Source organism: Gigantopelta aegis, chromosome 4 (assembly GCF_016097555.1).
Source record: "Gigantopelta aegis isolate Gae_Host chromosome 4, Gae_host_genome, whole genome shotgun sequence".
NCBI lineage: Eukaryota > Metazoa > Mollusca > Gastropoda > Neomphalida > Peltospiridae > Gigantopelta > Gigantopelta aegis.
The window spans coordinates 16,517,627-16,524,496 of record NC_054702.1 but is presented as its reverse complement, the minus strand read 5'-3'; positions in this window follow the sequence as shown (position 1 = coordinate 16,524,496).

Sequence of the window (6,870 nt, the reverse complement as noted above, 5' to 3'; positions counted from 1 at the left end):
GAAAATTGTACCATTTAAATTTCAAACAGACTGATAACTGTACAATTTGGATTTCAAATAGACTGAAAACTGTACCATTTGGATTTCAAATAGACTGAAAACTAACATTTCAATTTCAAATAGACTGAAAACTAACATTTCAATTTCAAATAGACTGGAAATGTACCATTTGGATTTCAAATCACATAATAGGAACGTGTATCACTTGCGTTCTCCAAAATGAAATATAAAATAGGAATAATAATCTCCCCAGACTATGAACAAGGCGGTATTACAGTGATGTGTTGGGCAGGCCAACCTAACGTACATTCCTGGTGAATTAGCACAGATTATGTCCACAGGCTGATGGCTGCCAGTCAATTAGATCTAAATCAGTTTGCTAGTTTTACTTTTCCAGTAATGTATGTTGGTCTCCATGGGCAGAGATAGGCTACAGACTGGCAAAAAAGAGAAGATATTTCCCCATCTTGCAGACAAAAGTGAATCAAACTAAACATTACAGAAATTTTTAAATGTTAAATTATCTCAACTACATTTATTAGCATTAATGATTTGTCATCAAGCAGCTATGTGAGTTATGCCTTATTCAGCAACACATAATATCATCAAAAGGCATAGAATCAAAGCACCAAAGATGGGGGGGGGTTTTCTTCAAATATCAGGTGTCAGATACCTGTGGACATCATTTCATATTGTGTACTATTATTGTATTAATTATTTTACTTCGGTGCAGCTATTAGTTCTTGATTTTGTTTTGCTTTAGTCATTAGTTTACAAGTACATGAACATGTACTGGTTTTTATTAACTGTTTTGGTTGTTATATGGTTTCATTTTGTATAAGAGTTAAGGGGTTCTTATTAGATATTATCCTGTTTAAAACTGATGTATTATATAATACTCATTTCTGTTTCACTTTTATTTTAACCATTATGCACGAGTTTGAAGATTTTGATTACAAAGAATGGAAGGGGATAACCAGTATTCACCATTCACAGATCTTCTGTTGCCAAACCTAATTTTCACATATAGTAATTTATTTTATACCATTTAAATTTAATATAGTTTAGATCATAGATAGGGTTTTTTTAAAAGTTATAAGCCAAAATTAAAATGTTTTATTGATATTCAGTCAAATTGGCTCATAGTTTGAATGAATACACATGTACTAACCTGACCTGCCCCCCCACCATAAACGTGATGTTCATGCATATGTCCAATTAAGGTTCAAGCACACTGTCCTGGGCACACATCTCAGCTGTATGTCTGTCCAGGATAGTGGGTTAGTTGCTGAGAGAAGTCTGTGTAGTGGCCTTTTACCTACACATTGAGTCGTTAAAACTGTGGGTGGAGGAGGTAGTTTGATGCAAAAACAAATAAGTAAATTAATTGAGTCAGGCCTATGTCACATGACCTATATTTTTAGTACTGTTTTTTACAGCCTATAAGCCGCTACTTTTTTTACTGTGAATTGCAAGATACAGTTTATAAAATGGTGTGCTTTATTTATGAATTTTATGGTTACGGCCGTGCGTATAATCTGCACCTTTTTTTTCTTTTTCATTTTCATAATAATACAGCATACCAAATGACTTTATTAATTAAGCAGGGACTGAAGTATTACAATGATATGGCTCTTTATTGTAACAAACCAAAATTAAAAATGTATACTACTCAAAAGAATTTAAGGGTCAAAAATTTATAACCAAATAAGTTTCAGAGTGTATTAGATTTACAATTTAATTGTTCCATATTTAAAAAAACCTACAAATAAACGTCACTGTATACAAGAAAGTCACATGACATGCTGTCAAAGTTGAAGGTTGTTAAACATGGATTTTACACATTAGGACATTCGTTTAATAGTGTGTGAATCCACCCCTGGCGCGAATACACTCGACACATCGTTGCCTCATGCTGTTGATCAGACGTCTGAAGAACTCTTGGGGAATGGCCTGCCACTCTGCCATAAGAAGTTGACCCAGATCATGAAGGTTGGCCGGAGGGGCATGGTTATCCCGAACTCTCCTGCCTAATTCGTCCCAGGCGTGCTCTATTGGGGCCAAGTCAGGCGAATATGCTGGCCAATCCATCCTGGCGATACCTTGTCTGAGAAAGTCCGTTACCACCCTGGCGCGGTGGGGTCTGGCATTGTCATCCTGCAGAACTGCCCCGCCGCCAATCTCCTGAAGGCCTGGGAGAACCAACGGCCGGATAATCTCATTCAGATAGCGGATTCCATTCAGATTGCCATCCACCACATAGAGGGGGGTCCTGTGGTGGATAGAGATGCCGCCCCACACCATGACGCTGCCACCACCGAACTGGTGACGTTGTCTAACGTTAACGTTAGCGAAGCGCTCCCCAGGACGTCTGTAGGTAGTACTATACCAAATAACTTCCGGCTGGGTCAAAGTTCGAGGTGCACCGAACTTTTGATAGAGAAGTGAACACCACAAGTCCTGTGATTGGTTATAAATGTGAGTATGTTGGTTGTAAAAAATAATAGTTTCATCTGGGTAAAATAAATGTGCAATTTTATTTCATCTAGTACCAATGTGTCAAGTAGCCTTGTGCTTGAAACATGTATGGGGTACCTGTAAAAAAAAAGTACTCAAATTTTGTGCGAAACTAGGGTAGTCATAGACGCTACCCGTTATCTCAGAAACGAGCAGCTTGACCCCCATTTTTTTCTGATTCACTTTTATATCAGTGGCGTTTATGTCTTATGATACGTTGCAGGTAGGAGTTTTAGCCGTATATGTTACTATTGTCGTCTATGGGATTTGATTTTGTAGTATACACCCTGTAGACACGAACCCGACCGTCGTTGAACTGGAGACTAAACCTGGACTCATCAGTGAACATCACTCGACCCCACTGATCACGTTGCCACCGCAGATGAAGTGTGCACCAGTGACGGCTGGCCGTTCTGTGACGTGGTAGGAGTGGTGGTCGAACAGCCTGGCGACGGCAGCGTAGATTATTGGCTCTCAGACGATTGCGTATGGTTTGATCAGACACTCGAGTTCCAGTCGCAGTCCGCAGATTGTCACGTAATCGGCGTGCAGTGGTTGTGCGTTGACGTAGAGCCATATTGGTGATGTAGCGGTCCTCTCTATTTGTAGTGCTTCGGGGTCTTCCCGAACGTGGACGATTTCGAACAGAATTTGTTGCTTGGTACCGTTGCCACAATTGGCCAACGACACTCTGACTGACACCAAGTCTCAGAGCAACATTTCTTTGCGTATTGCCATCCTGAAGCCAAGCAATAGCCCTTCCTCGATCTTCGATAGTCAGTTGACGTCGTACCATGGTCGAATTTGGAGTGTGCACCGTACACGAACGCAAGCTCCAATTATACGGAAATTCAGCATTGGGAACATGGAATACACACGCAAAGCGTGCAAATGAAGCGCTTTGTGAAAAAGCAAGTTATGGGCACTTAGCAGACCTTTCGCTTTCGCCCTAATTTACGTGCAAATGTAAGCATGTTTTCGCCATTAGAACTAGTCGACAGTGTCAATGACAGTGAATTTTAATTCATTTATGGGTTGCTTAGACCCACTTTCGTCAAAATGGAACAATACCATGCATGACATTATGGTCTAGCTAATATAATTGACATTCAGAAAATAATGTCGAAAATATCGTCTGACCCTTAAATTCTTTTGAGTAGTATATTTAGACATCGTATCTTGTTAGTGTATATAGTGATGGCCAGATAAATGAACAATATTTACTTCTATTTTTTTTTTTATATTTACAATTTAATGAACATAATTTAGATTGCTAAAAAGTGCATGCACAACACAAACTACCAGTGGATTTCGATTTTTTATGTCTACTCAACAAAAGTAATTAAGAGTTGGTAGACGTTTGTGTAAATATTTGCTAGTGTCATTTTATTTTAGCATGCTTTGATCACAGATGACTTTGAAACATTGTGCCAGTAAAATGTTGCCCAAGATGTACGCAAACATCTTGCACATAGTGGGTTTAGCATGAAAATTACAGAAATATGCATTCGTTTAGGATTTGTTACACATGGGTTTGTAACTTGTTATTTTGATCAAAGTAAGTTGTTGTTTAAACCATTAAAGTTAAGAACATGCCACAATGTCAACCTGTTACATTGCATGACCCCTAAGTATTAATATTCTTAAATTGTTTGGTAGAAGTATTGTAAATTTATTTTACGTGAAAGAGAATTTAGAATGTTTTTTTATTTTATTGCATTATAATATTGACATTATAATATTGACATAAGTTGTTCTATTATTATATATATTCTCTATCAAAAAAAGTATACTTAAACAATTTTATGTGAAATCACACATTTTTATCCTAGTGCTGTTTGTGAACTGTGTACATACGTGATGATTATTACTGATTATACCAGTGTTATATCTCGTCAAAGTATTATACATGTATTTTTAAAATACATTTGCTTCAACTAATAGGTTGGGGTAATTTTTACACTATTTAAACTAATTGATGTACTCTTTTGATTGTTAGTATATTTGAATGCCATTCCAGGTCACTTATATTAAAATGCTGGAGTTGCCAAAGTTAACTAACTGTATTTTGACCTGTTTTGAATTCAATTTCCTGAGTTAATATTTTAAAACTAATGTTTACTAGTATCATACCATCAATGATGCAATCTCGTGAGTCATCAATTACTGTGGTTTTTAACAAATACTTTGAGTCATGTACTGTTGCAGATCAAGTTTCATGGCGATTTACCAATTTTTCTATGCTATTGCATATCCCTCCCATTTAAAAAGAATGTCTGCTTCAGTTAAAATGAAATGATTATAGGATATTTTTATGGAATACAGTAGCATGATTGTTAACTATGAAGCAATCTTTTTGGAATAAATAAACAAAGTATTCAAATACAATGTGTTGAGTGCGTGGTTAAATAAAACATTTCTTTCTTTCAAAGTATTCCATTGTTATTACCATGGTAATTGATGATGCAGTGATAGCTATGTTTGAATAGTCTGTAATAATGTTTGGTTTTCTCCAAATCCTGAATCTGGGCCATCGTCACATTCCCACATCCTGTGGGTGTTCTGTTTGTACAATGTTGGTGCTTGCCATCCTATAAGCTTAAATCCTGAGGGAAACGTTGAATGTATTTTAAAAAAATATACCATTATTAATTAAGGCATGATTGAAAATGGCATTTTATACTTAGAGCTTATTTAATTATATGCGTCACACACTATACTATCTAATTTTATAAAGTGTTTTTGTTTGGATGGTGCATTTATATATATGTATACAACAGGATTTTATCAAGAAATAAATATTTTAATGACATTGTACTTGTATTTTCTTCTTGACCCATTCATAAGGTTGTATTCCACCAAATGATATACCCTCATCTTTAAAAGTATAATTTTAAAAATGCTAATTTTGGACACAACATAGTGTCTTAAACTGTCATAGTTTTGCCATGGTTGTATTCCACCAAATGATATACCCTCATGTTTAAAAGTTTATCTAAAAAAAATGCAGCTAATTTTGGATACAACATAGTGTCTTAAACTGCTCTAGTTTTGCAGAAATTGTCAGCTAAAATTAGTGGCACACCACACATTTAAGAACAATAGTACCTGACAAACTGATCCTGTTCAATCAAATTGCTTGAACTTGCTGGCCAAATGACACATTTTATGACAGGTCTTCACGCGTCTCACTAATGGCAGTATAAATTTAAAGTGCTGTTCCAGATGTATGATGTATTGAGCTATATCAATCAAGATATTATTTAATATGATTAGAAAATTAAAAAACAAAATGTTAAAAAATTATATACCGGTATATTTTCCATTTAAAAATATTCCCCTGAAAAACAGAACCAGCTGAATACGTTTCGGGAATTTCCGTAAGATTTGATCCGTGACGTCACGAAGGGAACTTCTTTCGATAGTCAGCGCCATTGTTCATTGCTTCTTTTGTGTTTATTATGGTTGGCGGCTGCAGCAATACAAAAGCCGATAAATTTAGTCTTCACGCATTTCCTAGTAATGTTGCTGTGAGAAATCTGTGTGTGAATTTGATTAAAACAACGTGAAAATACTTGACAGGAAGAAAATGCCGAGACCGTTGTGACTGCAGGCACTTTAGTTTCGATTCGTCCGAATTGGCTTGTCGGCTTAAGCGAGATATGGGAATACCATGTGTTATGGCTTTTAAAAAAAGATGCCATACCAAAACATTTTCTGCGACACAAAACAAATGATAACAAGCCGACGCCATCCACACCGAAACGACCTTGGGGTGCATATCGTCAATGTCCGAAATTGCGTTATGCTTTCAACGCCGGTCAGTTTGTTTTCTCATGCACGGTTCGTGCAATCATCGAGATCCGATTTGTTGTCGTTTGCATCTCGTTCATTTGTGAGATTTTTCTTTACAGTTCGAGAACATTAAAACAATAAAGTACAAACAAGTAAGTATCTATAGCCTAGTCCGTCCCATCCTACAAAAATGTAGGGGTTTTTTTGTAAGAAAAAAAGAAGAAGCTAATTTTGTATGCATCTTAGAAAACAATCGGCTCAGAAATAAATGACTTGTAAATTCCATAGTATGAAAAAAGGCGTTCCCTGTAAAACAGACTATAAATACATTAAATTAATTTTACTATATCTTCCCACAGAGAAAACCATTTTTCATACTATGGAATGTGCTATAAGTTATTTGTTTCTGAGCAGACTGTTTTCACAACTGCACACAAAAAAAATAGTATTGTTTTGTTATTTCCAAAACACTTTTACTTTTTTTTTTTTACGTCAAACTAAACCTGAAATTATTCACACAAAAAAACATCTTCATGGATGGATGGGACGAACTAAAAG